The sequence below is a fragment of the Anolis carolinensis genome, chromosome 2 (genome assembly GCF_035594765.1).
Source record: "Anolis carolinensis isolate JA03-04 chromosome 2, rAnoCar3.1.pri, whole genome shotgun sequence".
Taxonomy (NCBI): domain Eukaryota; kingdom Metazoa; phylum Chordata; class Lepidosauria; order Squamata; family Dactyloidae; genus Anolis; species Anolis carolinensis.
In genome coordinates this window covers 215,945,963-215,965,751 of record NC_085842.1, presented here as the reverse complement: position 1 = coordinate 215,965,751, position 19,789 = coordinate 215,945,963, and the positions used below count along the sequence as shown (strand labels likewise).

General features: G+C 42.5%; 2 protein-coding genes across 2 annotated transcripts in view; one reads left to right on the top strand and one right to left on the bottom strand.

The window, feature by feature from the left end:
• Nucleotides 1-19,789, bottom strand: part of tstd2 (thiosulfate sulfurtransferase like domain containing 2) — a 225,189-nt gene that overhangs the window by 22,057 nt on the left and 183,343 nt on the right. The gene's annotated exons all lie outside the window — the stretch shown is intronic.
• Nucleotides 9,521-19,789, top strand: part of tdrd7 (tudor domain containing 7) — a 79,893-nt gene continuing 69,624 nt past the window's right edge. Inside the window, exon 1 of the mRNA XM_008119412.3 lies at nucleotides 9,521-9,628. The gene's annotated coding sequence lies outside the window, so the exon portion shown is untranslated. The remainder of the gene's footprint in view (nucleotides 9,629-19,789) is intronic.

The following is a 19,789-nucleotide window of genomic DNA, read 5'->3' as shown; positions in this document are numbered from 1 at the left end:
TTTTATATATTATATTTATAATAATCTTATATTATTTGCTTTGAATTGGATTATATCAGGCCCCTTCTACACAATTTTATAAAATCCACACTGAACTGGATTATATGTCAGGATGGACTCAAGATAACCTAGTTCAAAACAGATACTGTGGATTATATCTGCCTTGCCATTCTGGGTTATATAGCTGTGTGGAAGGGCCTTGAGTCTACAATGTCATATGATCGAGTTCAAATCAGATAATCTGTATTTTATCAGCAGTGAGTAAGTGTGATGTCTCAGGCACCTTTGGCCCCTGACCCCACAGCCATTGCTGTCCAAAATGAAGAGGATTTGGGTTTTTTCCCAAGTGAGCAGGATTCTGTTCCTTTCCAGATGCCTTCTGTTGACATTTTCTTGCCAGAGCCAATTACAGACGGCCTTGAGAAGGAGCCGGCTCTTCCCGGCTCTCCGGAGGAGTTACCATTCGATAGAAGGGCTTTTCTGAAAACAGACCGTTCTCTAAGGCAATCTGTAAGGAGAAGTGTCAGATTAGCAGAGCGAGGCGATTGTGGCTGATCCCAGTTCTCTTGGGAAGAATTAGGGAGGCAGGCACCTGGCATGATGTTTTGGAGGTCCAGTTCTCTTGGGAAGTTTTGGGGAGTTTAACACCTGGTTCGGGGGAGCTAGGAACTTCAGTAAAAGTTGTGCGCAGAGAATCCTCTGTGCAGTGACAACTTAACTTTGGACTAAGAAGTAGTGTCGTCTCTCGTTCCTGATTTCCAAGCTGCCTGACGGTGCGCTTACTCTGGAGTAGACCGGGTGTTGGTTTACCTTCCTGCCTTGAAGGGACTGCGTTTCAGCTCCTGAACTTACAACTTGTCTTGCCTTGAAACCCTGTTTGGATCATTACTTCTAAAGGACTCTTCTTGCTCTGCTTATTTCCCCACTCAAAACTCAGGCGGAGTTTGAGTGTGTTTCGGTTATTGGATTTTGAACTCTAATATCGGACATAAGACTTTATATTATTGGACTAAAATTGATCTTTTCTGGAAGGTCAATTGCTACTTCTATATAACTGCTTATTTCCATTTGGAACTTTTATTGCTTTAATAAAGATATTATATTGTTACTAGCTGTGCCCGGCCATGCGTTGCTGTGGCGAAGTCTGGTGGTATGGGAAATAAAGTATTGAGGAATTGGTGGTAGTTAAGGTAAAGAGTAAACGTTTTCCCCTGACATTAAGTCCAGTCGTGTCCGACTTTGGGGGTTAGTGGTTATCTCTATTTGTAAGCTTGAAGAGCTGGCGTTGTCCGTAGACTCCTCCAAGGTCATGTGGTATGACTGCATGGAGTACCGTAACCTTTCCGCTGGAGTGGTACCTATTCATCTACTCTCATTTGAATGTTTTTGAACTTTAGGGTTGGGAGAAGTTGGGGCTAACAATGGGGGCTCTGTCTGTTCCTCGAATTCAAACCTGCAACCTTTCGGTCCAGAAGTTTAGCAGCTCAGCGCTTTAACACGCTGCACCATCAGGGGTATTATTTTCGAAAGGTTGTGAATATACAATATTTTTGATTGTTTTTGTCTGTTGGAGGGAAGTATGAATGCTGCAATTAGGAAAAATGATTAGCATGTAATGACCTTGTAGCTTTAAAGCCTGGCTGTTTCCTCCCTGAGTGAATTTTTTGTTGGGAGGTGTTAGCTGGCCGTGATTGTTTCCTCTCTGGAATTTCCTTGTTTTCAGAGTGGTGTTGTGTGTGATATTTTATGTGCTTCTACTGTCTGTGACCCTCAGAAAACAGAGGATTTGCCAGACTTTGGCGATGGGAATACTTTGTTGGGAGGTGTTAGCTGGCCCTGATTGTTTCCTGTCTGGAATTCCCGTTTTCAGAGTGGTGTTGTTTATTTAGTGTTGTGATTGTAGAGATTATATTGTTGTGTATTACTGCACCACAGTAATTATTTCATTTTACAGTAGAATCTCAGTTATTCAACATTTGGTAATGCAATGTTCTGGATTATCCAATGTAGTCTGCGTTTTAGTAGTCAATTTTTGTGTATTCAGTGTTTTAAATTGTGATACTTTTTCTGTCAAATTTGTTGTATAACATGATGTTTTGGTGGTTAATTTGTATAATGATTCCCTAATTTGATGTTTAATTGGGATTTCCTGAATCCGTTCTTATTATCCAACATATTCAGTTATGCAATGTTGTGCTGGGATGTTTATGTTGGATAAGTGAGATTCTACTGTATATTTATAATTTTGCAAGGAAGGCGTTTGCGCCATCCCCCGGGCCCTGGAAAAGGGTAAATAAGAGAAGAGGAGAAGGCGCTCTGTACGTGCTCAGGGGCCAGGCGGGAGGCGTGGCGGGGTGAGGTCTGCCCTTCCCCTTTGCCCCTCAATCCCGGCCCTTCCCCTCCTACCGGAGGTGGCGCCGGTGTGGTGGTGGGTTGTAGGCCAGGCAAGAGCGGGCTCCAGTGGAGGCGCAGGCCTGGGGCGTCGCGGCTTCCTCCCCGCCTCCGCGCTTCCCGATGCCGGCCTCCATGTTCTTCCCGCGGAGGACAGGAGGAGGCCTGAGCAGCGGCGAGGAGGAGGAGGGGAACCGGGCCAGGAAGGCGGGCAACGTGGTGCTCGTCCGCCGCTGCAGGCCCGAGAGGAAGAGAAAGGGGTGGGAAAGGCTTCCCCTCCACACAGAGGGAGAGAGGCAGGACTCCCTTTCCCAGAAGTGCCTGGCGCGGCAATGACAGTGTTGGCGCCAAAAACCAGGAAGGTCCCGAGGGAGGGACCTTTTTGTTTTCCAGGCGAGAGGTGAGGGCAGGGAAGGGTCGGCTTAGGCCCTCCGGGTGTTTTGGAGTAGAACTCCCGATTCGAGGATGGGGAGCTCAGCCTCGTGAGGCGGAGATGTGCCTTCTCCTGCAGAGTCCCTGGCTTCGGCGGTGGAGGAGGTGCAAGAGAGGGAGGGAGGGGAACGGTTCTGTGTGTGTGTGCGCGCGCGGAAAGAGTTGGGAGGACTGTGTTTCTGCGCATGCGCAGATTGCCTATTGTGTTTTTTTGGTGTTGTGATTGTGTTTTTTGTTTGATTATGTTGTATCTTACTGGAGGCGGGGATGATGGATTGCGTTGCCAATTTTAGAGTTTGGGGGAGCTGTAGATTTGTTGTTTTGTCCATCGCCGTGATGCCATCACTCTTTTATATATATAGATTGGCTGCTGTGTTGGTTCCCAGTGTTCGAGCCGCTTAGGAGTGTTACAGTAAGAGGCTTAAGTGAGGCTTAACTCTGCCTGTCACCATTGTGACTGAGTGGGTTGCTGGGAGATGAAGGGGGCGGGGCCTAAAGGGGGAGGGGCCTACCCTTCTGACCAGCAGCTGGGAAGAAAACAGCTTTTCCACATCTTCTAATTTAGACTTTATTTTTCTAGGGGTTTTTTTTTTGTTTGAAAGACATAGATTGGATGACTACGTCTTTTGTGGCTAAATTTGGTGTGATTGGGTTCAGTGGTTTTGTAGTTTACTCCATAGTAAAAATGCACATTACATTTTATATATATAGACAGACTGTACTGGCAAAGATTTTCAGTTAGATATGGAGGAGGAGCAATGATGAACCATGGCATAGGGGAGGAAGGAGTGGAGGAGGTGACACTATTGTCACCATAGACCTTTCAGTCCAATCCTTCCCTACTGTAAATCCAGGAAATCCAACTAGATCATACCCAACACATAGGTACCCAACTTTCTTTTGTCCACCTCTTATATAGGCAGTTGGTTCCATTATTATTTAACAGATTTTACTATCCAGATATGTTTCCATCAAAATTTACACTCCTATAGTGTAAAACCATTAGACCTGGTCCTACCTTCTCCAGCAACAGACAACGAATCAGCTCGTTCCTTCTGTTACAATCCTTGTGATATTTATAGAGTACAGTCATGTCACTCCTCAGTCTTTTCTTGACCCAGCTGAATTCCTTCAAACTTTTCTTGTACACTTTGTTCCCCATACCTATTATCAACCTTTCTCCTTCTTTTCTGCCCTTCTCTGAACTTGCTCCAACTTCTCTATATCCTCTGAAAATTTGATGCTCGGAATTGAGCACAATATCCTGATTAGGGCAGAGTATGATGGAAGATAGAATATATATTTTTGATCTTTTTGAAAGGGCAATGTCTGCTCTTCTCCAGTCCTCTGATGCTTCTTGTATTATTTAAAATGATAACAAATGGTTCAAAGAGTACATCAGCATGTTACTTCAGTACTCTGACAAACATTTCTGACTCCATGGGATGCAATTAATTTAGGTTAACTAGATGATTCTGAGAACCAGCATAATGAAGTGATTTGAGTGTTGGACTGGTTCTGGAGAATAGGGTCTGAATCCCTGATCAGCCATGAAAATTCACTTGGCAACTTTGAGCAGAGACTTTATTCTCCTTTGGCCAAAAGAGAATGTCAGTAGAGCCTGCACTCCAAGGACTGACGTAAGTCCAATTGTGAATGTACGGATTTATTTATAACATTTTGGCTACTGTTTAAAACAAGCTGGCTGTTGATTGGTCTAAGCTGATGCTGGCTAGGATCCATTTCCTGATTGGTCCAGGAACGCTGTCCATTGTCACTTCTGATTGGCTCCAGTCATGGCAGGAAATTTTAAAAAAACTGTCATTTGCTGAATTTGAAGTCTAGTAGCTGTTCTTGTTCTATCCAGGAAAGAGCTGTGGAAGGAAAGGAATATAGTTGAGTCAAGAGTAATGGGATTTGATGGTGCTGTTCCTGCATGGCCGGAACAGGATAATGCTTGTTGATTGACCATGCAATGAGTGGTGAGGGTGTTCACACACTTAAATGGGACCCCCTGGGAGGGGGTCTGATTTGGCAACTGGGATGAGGGAATGTGCCCAGGAAAACACTAAGAAAAAATCTGGAAAGAACCCCGTGGCCTTTCCTAAGCCCATTATGTGTCTCCCAGGGCATTGTGAAGGGATCAGAGTTATTCCTGGACTAAATGTTGAGCCATGCCCTGAGGTGTGGGTTGTATATGTAATCCTTGTGCAACTTTTGGTGAGTTCACTGAGAAGTCACCCTAAACTGTGGAAAAGGTCATTGCAAGCAGCATTGCTGGTGCTTATGGGACCATTGATTTTTTGGGACTCAGTTTGGGGTCCTGGTCTTTTGATAACAGTATTTTTAAAAGTGGAAACAAGGTACCAGTAATTGAAATTCTCCAAAAACTACATTTTTTGACAAACATTTACCAGTTTAGATCATTTTATGTGTATTTAAATTCTATTTTTATTACACGGTTACAATTTAATTGGTTTTAAAAAAATGTATTGGATGTTTTAAACTTGTCTAGTGTGGGATTGTTAGTCGCCTTGATTCCCTATGGGGAGAAAGGTTGGGTATAAATAAAGATAATAATAATAATAATAATAATAATAATAATAATAATAATAATAATAATTATTATTATTATTCCTTCCTGCTCCAGAATCAAGCAGGGTAGGCACACTGAATTTTTAAATTAAAACATTGCAAACCAGTACATAACCATTTGGCTCTATTGTCTCTCATGGTGCCAATAAAACAACAGGAAGTGCGCTGTGCTATGTCAATATTAGGCGAGGCTCCAATATCTGATTACAGATCTAATTTACTCTGATTTTACTGCAGGTGATTTTAATATTTCCTATTTGGAACATATGGAAAACATCTGCCATATACCAACAAGTACTTTGAGGTATGTATCTCCACTTATACCTAGGGTGTTGGCCAGAATAAGACATGCCAATCCTATTGGCAGTTAAAATGTGAAGAGGCCCTCTTAATCATTGTTTTGCCATTAATTGCTGAAAAGAGACAACCTGTATAACAAAACATCAAGTTCAACTAGGTGTCAGTTGAGAAGGTGAAAAAAATGAGAAAAATAAAAAAGTGTTGCAATTAATTTGTGTCATTATAGGAACAACTGAACATACATTGGACTGCCCTTGATGACATAAAAGCTACGTCTACTGAAAAATGCATTATCTAGATTACTGAGAAGAACAACTTATAGAAACTATATAACAGTTTAAAACAGAATTGCAGCCAGTCTAAGACTGGGAAAAACATAAACTCTGAAAATACTTCTAGTCCTAAAAAGAAGGGTGGAAAGAACAAAACTGGCAGGGTATGATTGGAAGATTTATACCTACGTAGCTGTTTCAAGACCTCCAGTGCCTGTTTAGGATAGCACAACCTACTTAACAATCACTGGGGAGAATGCAACCTCTCTGTGTCTTTTCATTGCTCAATGAATAATGGTAATGGGTCTTCAGCATCTGCAACCTCCTGCTAGGGAATAGGACTCTCTCCTCTGCCTCAATCCTTAGTCAGTCAGCAAAACGGGTATGGTATGGAGCTGTCCTTGAGCCTTTTTGTTGTGGCTTGTTGGCATTTAAACATTTTTATTGAGTAGCCCTCCACTGTTTCCATTGTCACTTTTTTGTTCTGAATATACAGTGGAACCTTGACTTAAGAGCATCCCAACTTAAGAGCATTTTGAGCTAAAAGATGTCACTTGGCTCCAATTTTGCTTTGACATACAAGCAGCATTTTGAGTTAAGCGTTAGCACCAGAGGGAGCCCTAACGTCAGAGAGAGCCTTAGCATGAGAGTACATGGAATTAGGGCTTTATGAGAGCAGCCTCTGTGCCTCGTGCCTCTGTGCTTCATGCGCTTTTCCTCTGTCTGCTTTGCTCTCATCCGCTTTGGGAGATTGCTGTCCGTTTTGCTCTTCTCCGCTTTTCTAGAGAAACTCTGGGTTAGTTGATTTTGCGTGGTTTTTATTCCTGGTGTGTTTGGCTTAATGAAGAGAGAAAGGGAGAGAGAGCAAGAGAGGGAGACAGACTGGAATGAGTACAGTATGAATAAAATGATGCTTCTGCCTCTTCACTTTGTGCTTTGTGTTTCTACCATTTTAAAGTTGATATTTCTTTTTTATTGTTCCATGTCAATGTGCATTTATACATTATTTATTTATAAAGTATATTTTCTTATTTAAAAATACATAACAAAAAAGGGGGAGTGAAACAGATTAATATCATTTTAATGGGAAATTCACTTTGAAATAAGAGTGTTTTGAATTAAGAGCTTAGTCACGGGACAAATTAAATTCTTAACTCAAGGTATCACTGTATAATAAATAACTCAAAAAAACATAATTCAGAACCTATTATTATTATTATTATTATGTTTATTTATATCCCGCCTTCTCTTTCCATATGGAGACTCAAATTGTAGACCGGGCTGTAGCACAACTGGTTAGTATCCAGCTGCAATAAATCACCACTGTCCGAGAGGTCATGAGTTCAAAGACAGCCTGAGTCAGGGTAAGCTCCTGACTATAAATAATCCAGTTTGCTGTTGACCTATGCAACCAAAAGACAGTTGCATCTGTCAAATAGGAATTTAGGTACCGCTTATGCGGGGAGGCTAATTTAACTAATTTACAATGCCATAAAATCTCCAGCAGTATGCGGAAGAAGAGGAAGTTTCCATCAAGGACTCGGTATCGCAGTGGATGATGAAGCAGCAGTTCCCTCTGTGGCCGGAATCGAGCATATCCTCATGAAGCCAAAAGCTGGAGCATTAAATTGCCTCTGTGTCTTTTTCTATATGTGATTCTATTTTGGAGGCTTTTAAGCAGAGGCTGGATGGCCATCTGTCGGGGGTGCTTTGAATGAGATTTTCCTCCTTCTTTCAGGGGGTTGGACTGGATGGCCCATGAGGCCTCTTCCAACTCAACGATTCTATGATTCCCCCTAACTGCCAGTTAGAAAGGTAGGCTCTACTGCCTTTAGCGCCCCGCCCCCCCCCCGCTGCCTTTAGGCCCCGCCCCCTTCATGTCCTAGCAACTCCCTCAGCCAAAATGGCGCCCAGGGCACAGGCAGAGTGCTCTTAGGCCTGATCCACACTGCCTATAAAATACAGATTATCTGATTTGAACTGGATTATATGGCAGTGTAGACTCAAGCTATATTACCCATTTATAATCTTATATTATCTGCTTTGAACTGGATTATCTTGAGTCCACACTGCCATATAATCCACTTCAGTGTGGATTTTATACAGTTGTGTAGAAAGGGCCTCATATAATCCACTTCTAAGCAGATAATATAAGATTATAAATATACTATGAAATAATTACTGTGGTATAATAATACAGAACAATTTAATCTCTAAAAACCAGGACAGTAAATAAAGAACAACACTCTGAAAGCAGGGAAATTGGGAATTCCAGAAAGGAAACCATCAGGGCCAGCTAACACCTTCCAACAAAGGATTCCCCCAGGAAGGAATCAGCCAGACTTTGAAGCTGCAAGGCCATTAAATGCTAATCAAATTGCAGCACTCATACTTGCACACCGAGACTATTAATTGCTATTCAAATTGGCCAAACAAGGATTCCGCAAGGTAGAAAGCAGCCAAGCTTGCAAGCAGCAAGGCTATTCAGTGCTTTTCAACCTGGCCAACCAAGATTTCCCCTAGGTGAAAAATCCTCAGGCTTTGAAGCCACGAGGCTACTCTGTCCCATTCTACCTGGCCTAACAAGGATGCCCTATGTAGAAAGCTGCCAGGCTTTTAAGCTGCAAGACTATTCAGTGCAATTCAATCTGGCCAAACGATGATTGCCCTACAAAGGAAGTAGCCAGGCTACAAAGCGGCTCTTTGATTGAGGGTGCTACTCCAACTACTCCAGAAAACGACCAGGCTTTGAGGCTGCAAGGCTATTCATTGCTATTCCACCTGGCCAACAAATGATTCCCATAAGCCACAGCAATGCGTGGCCAGGCAAAACTAGTTATTATTAAGATTATGTGAGGCCAACACCTAGGCAACGCACACCCGGCTTCTCCAAAGTGCGGACGCTGGCCGGAGGGACAAGCTAGGCAGCAACACACACCGGGCTTCCCTAAACCAGGTTCTTGCCGAAGGGAAGAGTCTCGTCCCTCCGGCAAGCATGTCAGCAGGGCCGGCCCCACCATAGAGGCCACATGAGGCGGCCGCTTCGGGTGCAGGTCCCCGGGGGGGCACCTTCAGGCTTCCCCCGCCCCTGCGGGGGGGGCGCTTTTCCCCACCCCCTGCGCGGCGCAGGCGGGGGGGGGCGCTTTTCTCCACCCCCGCTTAATATTTTAAATTATCTCCGGCCGGCCCTGCATGTCAGATAATACAGTAGGTCGGATAACTGGAAGTTGGATAACCGGAACTCTACTGTATATATATTTGCACTGTTTTGACCCACAAGTGTTTCCTTTCCCTATGTCACCTGCTGATACATGGCTGGTACAATTTTGGCTACATAAGCATGTTCATTCACACAATCTACCCAGTGAAAATAGAAAGGATTATACTAGCACTTCCCTATTTTCATCTCTGACAGATTGAAGAATGAAGAACGCATTCAGCAAAGCAGTTGAGCTTCATCTACATACCACAAGAGGTCCCACTGTACTTTTATAGAAAATTCCCATGCCTTATAGTCTCCTTTTCACTTTCAATTCCCGTAGCTTACTTTGCTCTTTCTCTTTTCCGGAACTGCACTCATTCCCGGCTAAGAAACATTACAGTAACCCGATTTAGCAAGAAGCAACCTGCTGCCCAAGGTAAGAAACAGCCAAACTAAATCATTTCTGACTTTCCCCTGGGGAGCACAGTAAATAGATTGAACAGCTGGGAAATGTCAGTAAAAATAACAGGAAACTTTGCTCAAGGTTTGCCAACTTTAGACAAATTAAGAACACCTTGGCTCCATTGCATTGTGCTGCAAATGAAAGGCATCTCTTATGTTCTATTACTCTACAAAACACTAGAGACAATAAACAGGGGATAGTCTATCAATTAATGGATCTATGACAATTTTGCATAGTGACACATACCAATACATACCTCTAGATCAGCTGCTCATTTTAACCAGGAATCATATTTTGAATTGAGCCATGCTGAATATATCTGTTCACAGATTTATTCCCACATGTTCCATAGGTATCTATGGGGAATACCCACACACTTATTTCCACATTCACAGAGTGAAGAAGGAGAACTTCTCAGGTCTGCTTGAGAATTGAGCCTTTATCTTGGACAATGTGGAAAGCCTGGAGCATTACTTTAAAACTAACTTAGGGCTCTTCCAGACAGGCCCTATATTCCAGGATCTGATTCCAGGTTTTCTGCTTTAAACTATAACTTTAAACTTTAGTCCCTACTGCCACATAATCTAGGGCTAAATAAACTAAATAAGATGAGTAAAATCCCACATTATCTGCTTTGAACTGGAATATATGGCAGTGTGGACTCAGATATCCCAGTTCAAAGCAGATCTTGTGGGATTTTCTACCTTGATATTCTGAGTTACACGGCTGTGTCGAAGTGCTCTAGGATAAACAGAAAACCTGGGATCAGATCCTGGGATATAGAGCCTATCTGGAAGGGCCCTTAGTTACAGTTATAGCTTCAAGGCTCCCCAAAGTAATTAATCATCCATATAAAGCAATTCTCTTAATTTCTAACTATTTGAAAATTGCTAAAATAATTACCTAGAGGTACCTTTTAAACATTATCAGAATGCTACAAGCCACTGATATGAAGGCACACTTAAGAGACCACCAAAACCTTGCAACCATAGCAGTAATATGGGTATCAAAGTGCTTTTACCCAAAGAATGGGGGGGGGGGGGGGCTGGAGTTATCCCTTATTGTGTTACAAGCATACCTTAATTAATTGTGGCTTACTTATTGCTAACAGGTTATTGAGTAATTTGTTGTTTGTGACTGGTTATTCTCATACTCAGATTGGAAGGTTAAGAACATCCTAGAGCAGGCATGGGCAAACTTCGGCCCTCCAGGTGTTTTGGACATCAACTCCCTATTGGCTGTTAAGAATTGTGGGAGTTGAAGTCCAAAACAACTGGAGGGTCAAAGTTTGCCCATGCCTGTCCTAGAGGCTACATTGACCACCAGGGCTATCAAAGATCTGAGAAATCAAAGAGAAATTTCATTGAAGAATGGGAGTGCTGTGGAGCCAGTAAATAACAACTTTATTATTTATTTTTTTGTCCTGCCTCCATCTCCCCGAAGGGACTCAGGGTGGCTCACATGGGGACAAGCCCAACAACACAAGTTAAAACACAGAACAATCAATTAAAAACATTATAACTGCATAAAACAATAAAAACACATCAACAGAATTAAAACCAGTAAAGGAACATATTACTTGGGAGAAATAAATCACAAGGAACAAATGATTTGCCAATAAATCTGTTTCAAGTTGCAGAGATAGACTCTACTGTGGCTGTAACTAAAATCTGTCAACAAATATATAAAACAGACTGGAAATGATCAATATGCATTCCAATCCCCAGGAAAGGGACCCTGGCAATTGCCATATACCTACTGTATTAATTTCACATGAAAGTTCAGAGGTGCTCAAAATTATACTATGAAGACTTTTACCACACATGGAATGAGAAATGCCCAATGTTCAAACTGGGCTCAGAAAAGGAAGAGGCCCTAGGGACATTAATGCAAACATATAATGACACACATCAAAGAATTTCTGAAGAAAATCAGTGTATATTGATACATTATAGCATCGTTTCTCAACCTGGGGGTCGGGCCCCCTAGGGGGGGGGGGGGTTGCGAGGGTGCTTCAGAAGAGTTGCCAAAGACTATCAGAAAACACATATTTCTGATGGTCTTAGGTAACCCCTTTGGCAGAGAATGCTGAAGATCTCTCTGCCTGTCCTTTGGACCAATTCTATCGCTGGGGTTCAAAGGGCTCTTTGATTGTAGGTGAACTATAAATCCCAGCAACTACAACTCCCAAATGGCAAAGTCTCTTTTCCCCAAACTCCACCAGTGCTCATATTTGGGCATATTGAGTATTCGTGCCAAGTTTGGTCCAGATCCATCATCGTTTGAGTGCACAGTGCTCCCTGGATGTAGGTGAACTACACTTCCTAAACTCAAGCTCAATGGCCTACCAAACCCTTCCAGTATTTTCTGTAGGTCATGGGAGTTCTGAGTGCCAAGTTTGGCCCAATTCTATCGTTGGTGGGCTTCAAGGGGCTTTTTGATTGTAGGTGAACTGTAAATCACACCAACTGCAACTCCCAAATGACAAAATCAATTCCCTCCCCCCATCACACCAGTATTCAAATTTGGGCGTATTGGGTATTTGTGCCAAATTTTGTCCAGTGAATGAAAATCCATCCTGCATATCAGATATTTACATTAAGATTCATAACAGTAGCAAAATTACAGTTACAAAGTAGCAGTGAAAATAATTTTATGGTTGGGGTCACCACAACGTGAGGAACTGTATTAAGGAAGATTGAGAACCACTGCATTATAGCAAAGCCTTTGATTGTTTAAATAAGAAATGGGTGTGCCGCAACATCGGCTTGTTTTGATGCATAACCTGTTCTCAGACAAGAGGCTACCGTAAGGATAGAATATGGAGATGATATAGATCTAGATTATACAGCAGTGTAGAAGGGGCCTGGATTATATGGTAGTGTAAACTCATATAAAGGTAAAGGTTTCCCCTGACGTTAAGTCCAGTCGTGTCCGACTCTGGGGGTTGGTGCTCATCTCCATTTCTAAGCTGAAGAGCCAGCGTTGTCTGTAGACACCTCCAAGGTAATGTGGCCGGCATGACTGCATGGAAGGCCGTTACCTTCCCGCCGGAGCGGTACCTATTGATCTACTCACATTTGCATGTTTTCGAACTGCTAGGTTGGCAGAAGCTGGAGCTTACAGTGGGCGCTCACTCCACTCCCGGCTTTGAACCTGGGACTTTTCGGTCTGCAAGTTCAGCAGCTCAGCGCTTTAACACACTGAGCCACCGGAGACTCCATAGACTCATATAATCCAGTTCAAATCAAATACTCTGGATTATCTGTTTTGATAACCAGATTATTATTTTTTTCTGTGTCAGGGGCGACTTGTGAAACTTCAAGTCGCTTCTGGTGTAAATTTACCATCTGCAAGGACGTTGCCCAGAGGACGCTTGGCTGTTTCACCATCCTGTGGGAGGCTTCTTTCATGTCCCCGCATAGAAAGCTGGAGCTGACAGATGGGAGCTCACCCGCTCCCCAGATTCAAACTGCAGACTTTCAGTCAGCAGTCCTGCTGGCACCCATTGTGCCACCGGGGGCTCCCAATAATCTGGTTTATATGGCAGTATAAATCCAGCCTATGTTAAACTTCCAGCAGAAGCTAACCAGTCATGCTAGAAGACCTTGAAATTCCTTTAAAAAATGCTTACATTTTTTAATGTGCCTCTAACCCCAGCAAATGTGGGAAGATGACTGTGTACAAGATTATAAAACAACATGTTGTCGAAGGCTTTCATGGCTGGAATCACTGGGTTGTTGTGCATTTTCTGGACTCTATGGCCATTTTCCAGAACCATTCTTTCCTGACATTTCGCCCATACCTATGGCAGGCATCCTCAGAGGTTGTGAGGTATATTGGAAAACTAAGCAAGGGAGGTTTATATATCTGTGGAAGGTGGGAGAAAGGACTCTTGTCTATCGGAGGCGAGTGTGAATGTTGTAAAAAATCACCTTGATTAGCATTAATAGCCTGGCAAGCTTCATTCCTGCCTACAGGAATCCTTTGTTCGAGGTGTTCGTTGCCCAATAGATTCATGTATGTATTCCTCTGTTTTCAGAGTGCTGTTCTTTAGTTACTGTTCTGATTTTAGAGGTTTTTTTAAAATACTGGTAGCCAGATTTTGTACATTTTCATGGTTTCCTCCTTTCTGTTGAAATTGTCCACATGGTTGTGGATTTCAATGGTTTCCCTGTGTAGTGTGACATGACAGCTGCTATAGTGATCCAGCATTTCTGTGTTCTCAAATAAAATGCTGTGCCGAAGTTGGTTCATCAAGTGCTCTGCTATGGCTGATTTCTCTGGTTGAGTTAGTCTGCAGTGCCTTTCATGTTCCTTGATTTGTGTTTGGGCAATGCTGCGTTTGGTGGTTCTTATGTAGACTTAGGAGCCCTGGTGGCGAAGTGTGTTAAAGCGCTGAGCTGCTGAACTTGCAGACCGGAAGGTCCCAGGTTCAAATCCCGGGAGTGGAGTGAGCGCCTGCTGTTGCTCCAGCTTCTGCCAACCTAGCAGTTCGAAAACATGCCAATGTGAGTAGATCAATAGGTACCGCTCCGGCGGAAAGGTAACGGCGCTCTATGAAGTCATGCCGGCCACATGACCTTGGAGGTGTCTACGGACAACGCCGGCTCTTCGGCTTAGAAATGGAGATGAGCACCAACCCCCAGAGTCAGACATGACTGGACTTAACGTCAGGGGAAACCTTTACCTTTATGTAGACTTGTCTACAGCTGCACGGTATACGGTAGACTCCTGCAGAGGTGAGAGGATCCCTTTTATCCTTTGCTAAATGTAGCATTTGTTGGGTTTTCTTAGTGGATCTATAGATAGTTTGTAGGTTGTGTTTCTTTATCAGCTTTGGTGGATTTTCTTAGTGGGTCTGTAAATAGTTTGTAGGTTGTGTTTCTTTATCAGCTTTGTTGGATTTTCTTAGTGGGTCTGTAGACAGTTAGTAGGTTGTGTTTCTTTATCAGCTTTCCTATGCGGTCAGTGGTTCCCTTGATGTATGGTAAAAACACTTTTCCTCTGGGTGGATCTTTCTCTTCACTCTCATGGCTTGTTCGTGGCCTTGCAGCTCTTCTGATATCTGTGGTGGAGTATCCATTGTCCTGTAGAGACCAGTTTAGGTGGTTTAGTTCACCTTGGAGGAGGTGGGGTTTTCAGATTCTTTTTGCACGGTCTGTCAGGGCTTTTATTGTGCTTCTTTTTTTACTTTCACACTGGCCTCAACAGACAAGAGTCCTTTCTCCCAACCTGGACCTTCCACGGATATACAAACCTCCCTTGCTTACTTTTCCAATATACAGCAGAGTCTCACTTATCCAAGCTAAACAGGCCGGCAGAAGCCTGGATAAGCAAATATCTTGGATAATGAGGAGGTGTGATCGAGGTGACCCCCCCCCCCCAGGACTTCGTAAAAGATAGTTCAAAAATCAAGACTTTATGTTCTATATTTCATATATTTATAGTAGAAGGTGATTGAGACTTTTTACTGGAGTTTACTGTGGTTTACTAAAACTCTGCACTCTGAGGCAAGAGATAACAACTTCATGAATTGTAAAATCATGCTGCTAAAACTCCACTTTTATGAATTTCCATGCTGGGTTCTCCAGATGTTATGAACTTCGTTCTTATCAAATATTTTCAATTGGTTATATCATTCATGATTCCCCTTTATGCAATGTAACTCACTTTTATGGATTCTCCCTTATTTCCATGAAATCTATCTATCTGCCTATATGTATTTGTACTCTTTGGGATCCCCGGAAAATATGTATTTTTCCCAGCATGGTTTATATTCCAACTTTATTTTATTTTTCATTTTATTTCATATAATTGTCAAATCATGAAATCAAATAGGAAATATTTTGAACTCAACCTGAACCCCAGAACTTATCCCATTTCCTATGACCCAGGCTTCCTTTCCCAAAAACAAAAGGATAATCTGCCACCGCTAAATCCAATCAAATTCAAATTGCATGGACAATATAGGGCTTGAGTCGCCGAATTCGGAGTTTGCTGACCTAAAGGTGATTCGCCCCAAGGCAAACATTGTCATATCTCACCCAGGTGATTACATTGCCGGTTCTGGAAGCAGTTTGAAGCCGAGATGGTGTTTACAGTCCTCCCAATCTGCCCTCAAAGCGATCCCAAGATCCACAGCATCGGTGTCTTGACAACTAAAGAGAATGGGGTGTTTTTTTCACACCCCACTCCTTCAAACGCACATGTACAGATCTGCAGAACACTCCAGGTGTCCATGATTCACATTCTACACAACTGTTTTCACAATGCAGTGTCGTTTACACTAAAATGCGCTGATACGTATTAAAGGCTCTCTTTTGGACTGTTCCCCAATTTTGCTTGTGTCAGTTTATAGTCCTTGAAAATGCAGCAAACTTATGCGATGCACATTATGTAAACATCATACTCCCAAGCTGCTTTCACACACTGCATAAAAGGGTCAGAATAGATGTGCCTTAAATAACTTGAGTGGAGAGAGTGGGTACAGCTACATTCGTTTGAGACCACTTTTAACTGCCATGGTTCAAGGCTTTGAAATCCTAAGATTTGCAGTTTGATGAGGCACCTCCTGGCTAAGAAGGCTTGTAAAACTACAACTTCAATAATTCCATAGCACTGAATCGTGGCAGTTAAAGTGATTTCAAACTGCCTTCATTCTACAATATAGATGCACCCACTGATAGGATCAGAGTATCAGCATCTCAACTAGGGCAGAGGCCTAACTGATAGGAAGAAGAGGAGAAGCCCTTCTCAGAGAACCCATCTAAATGGTAGGATTGTTTGCCTCAGGTAAATTAACATCCTCCTGAAAAATATTATTTTGTATGGTAATGATGTTCCTGTATAGGTAGCCATTTGCTGCATGAATATAATTCTTATTTTGAATTAATACTGTACTTGTTCAGTTTGAAAACCCACTTCATTTCTTAAATAAACATCTCTAATAATGGAGTCATCTTACAATCGCAGGTGTATCTTAATGTATTTTTGGTGGTGGTGGTAGTACTGAAAGTAAGGTGCATCATACCATTGATGGCATCTTATGAAAAAATACAGGTAATTGCGCACACAAATATACATGGGGGGTATGTTGAATGGGCTAAGGAGGAGTCAAAATTCCTGGGGCCTGACATCTGAAATAGTTGGGCAAATAAAATGTGGCCTCATCTACAAAGAATATATACTGTACAGGCAATCCCCAAGTTGCAGACCGGACAGGTTCTGTAGGTTTGTTTTTAAGTTGAATTTGTATGTAAGTCAAAACAACAGGCACATTTTAAGTGTAACTCGTCAAATATATACTGAGTCTCCTTGGGCAGATAGGGCGGAATATAAATAAAGTTGTTGTTGTTGTTGTTGTTGCTATTATTCACTTTGGATAGCATAGGGAAGGGTTAACATGCCTATGACATTTATTTTGCTGTCTGCCCCTGTTCAGAAAATTTTCTGTCCTAGTGATAATTGCATTTTGGAACATTTGGCTTGTTATGGGAACAGCTTCAGTGGAGACACCTTTTTCCCATGATAATTTACAGATGTGAATTTCCCTTCCTAGGGTTAGATTTCCTCTTGCATCCTTTTGTTTCAATCCCCCCCCCCCCCCCCCCCGGTTCTTAACTATAAGCCATATGTAAGTCAGATGTATGTGACTTCGGGACTGCCTGTAATGTAGTTTCAAACTGCATTATGGGATAGTGTACATGAGGCCTACGATAATAAAGAAATACAATACAAAATAATGTTTGGTATCTCAAAAGCTAGACAGTGACTATAACGTTCATTCCTATATTTGGAGGAGGAGCAACCATGGCCCATGATCCAGTGCCAGCTCTCAGCAGCCTTGCATGGACAATATAGAAAATCCCTCACTCAAAGAAAATGCAGCTGCCTTGCTACATCCCTGACAATGTGAGCAACCAGCTCTACATTCAGATTCATGTGCTTCCTGACTGTCTGGCTCTGTGGCAGGGGCAGGGTGACATGGAAAGCCGCCCTGGCTGCAATACAAACAATGGCTTAGTCATCCTTGCCTATCCTGTAGAGTCAGGCTGCAGTTCTGTTTCAGTAACAATCCCTGGCAGCAGAGGTTTGAGAGCCAAGGCTGTCATCATCTCAACCATCTTCCTCTTTCTGGGATTTGTGGACTCTGAACAAGGTGGCTTCTGGCTCGGGAGACCACAGTCATGCAGAGCAGCAAGGGCAGTGCCTGTTAGGAAAGGAGTGGCATGTTTGCCATTGCAAATCTCTATCTCACATGCAACTCAGTAAATGTCACAGCTGGGCCAGCCCTGAATAAAGGCTTTACTATACACATTTTGTAATATCAGGGTGGACTGAGGGCAGAATGAGGAAGTTGTCTCAGGTGGAGGGTGTTGGGTGGTATCAAGTGGCCAGCAGTGCAGTGATAGGCCCCTGGCAGTAGAGATGTGTGCTCTTTAAGCAGGCATCCTGAAGATGCGACTTTCCAGCTGTTTGGACCTTAAACTCCCTGCTTGTTCAACAGTCGGGAAATCTGGGAGTTAGAAGCACGAACAGCTAGAGGGCCACAGTTTGAGGGTGCCTGTCTTAAAGTCGTTTTGCTGCTTTGCCGTCTTCAAGTGTAGTGTTCTCAATGCTGGCAAAGCAAATTTTACCATTGTCAAAGTAAAACTCAATTGTGAGTCCAGTTGACCTTATAGATGGATTGTAGGGGATGCTTGCCTCTGGCAGCGTAATGCAATGGATTGGTTGTATCCTATTGCACCAAACCTGTTCCAATTTATCAGGGATAGTGCCTCTGAATCATTCATTGGTCATCCATGAAGCTCCTGGTGGCGCAGTGGGTTAAACCCTTGTGCCGGCAGGACTGCTGACTATCAGGTCAACAGTTCGAATCCAGGGAGAATGAATGAGCTCCCATCTGTCAGCTCCAGCTTTCTATGTGGGGACATGAGAGAAGCCTCCCACAGGTTGGTAAAACATCCAAGCATTCCCTGGGTAACGTCCTTGCAGATGGCCAATTCTCTCACATCAGAAGTGACTTGCAGTTTCTCAAGTCTCTAAAAAAATTTGTCATTCCACTTTTTGGCTGCTTTTAAATATCCCAATTTCTCTCTCCTCCTTTCACCCTTTGTGCTCAGTTTACTTCTGCTGCTGTAAAAGAATGTAGTAGTAAGGTAGTACTGCACTCATTTAACTCAGCTGGAGTTAGATGGAGACTCTTCCATTATATATTAGAAAACTTTTTACCCGGGCTAGATTCAAGCAGCTCGACATTAAGTCCAAGCTAGGTAGACATCAGAATATCCCCTATACAAAGAGAACCTGTGGGTGTTGTGAGGTAGATGCAGAAGTGGAGGACTCAGAACATTTTTTCTTAGCATGCCCCTACTACACCAGGATTCGATCTCTCTATTTAGACCCTCTGCTGGTGAATCATAAGGGCAGAATAAGGAGAAATTGCATATCCTTCTACAGGGTTCAGATAAAAACTCTATTTTAAAACTAGACTTTTTTACGCAAAAAGCGCTTGCCATTCGTGAGAAGATGGACGCTGAGAGCTGAGACATTATTGCCATTAACAAAATCCAAACTTAACATTTACTATGGACAAGACACTTGTTTTACTTACCCCTGTCCTCGTTCAAATCTTACCTTAGGAAATTACTAATTTTAACCTTTCTACTTTGTATTTGCACACTTATCTAGGAGCGAGTTATTAGGCCGCAGGTCAGGATGTTTTGTATCTTCACATGGTTTTATTGTATATATGCGTAAGTGTGTACGTATTGTATGTTTTACCTGTCCTGATATGGTCAAAACTGACTAATCAATAAAGAATTGTTGCTGACATACAACAACAACAAAAAAACAAAAAAACTCCCAACTGCTTTAAAAAGTAATTAAAAATTATCCCAGATTTGGATTAAGCTATGTAAGATCAATTTTGACTAAGCTATGTGAATTCTTTATCTGTGATTGGTGCAATTTTTATATTATGGTGTTTTTATCTATGTTATTGTATATATTTTATGTTCATGCTTTTGACTTTGTGGTACCCCACCTCAATCTATCAAGAGAGGTCAATAATAAAAGTTATTTATTTATTTATTATTACTGTTATTGGGTTGCTGTGAGTTTTTCAGCGTG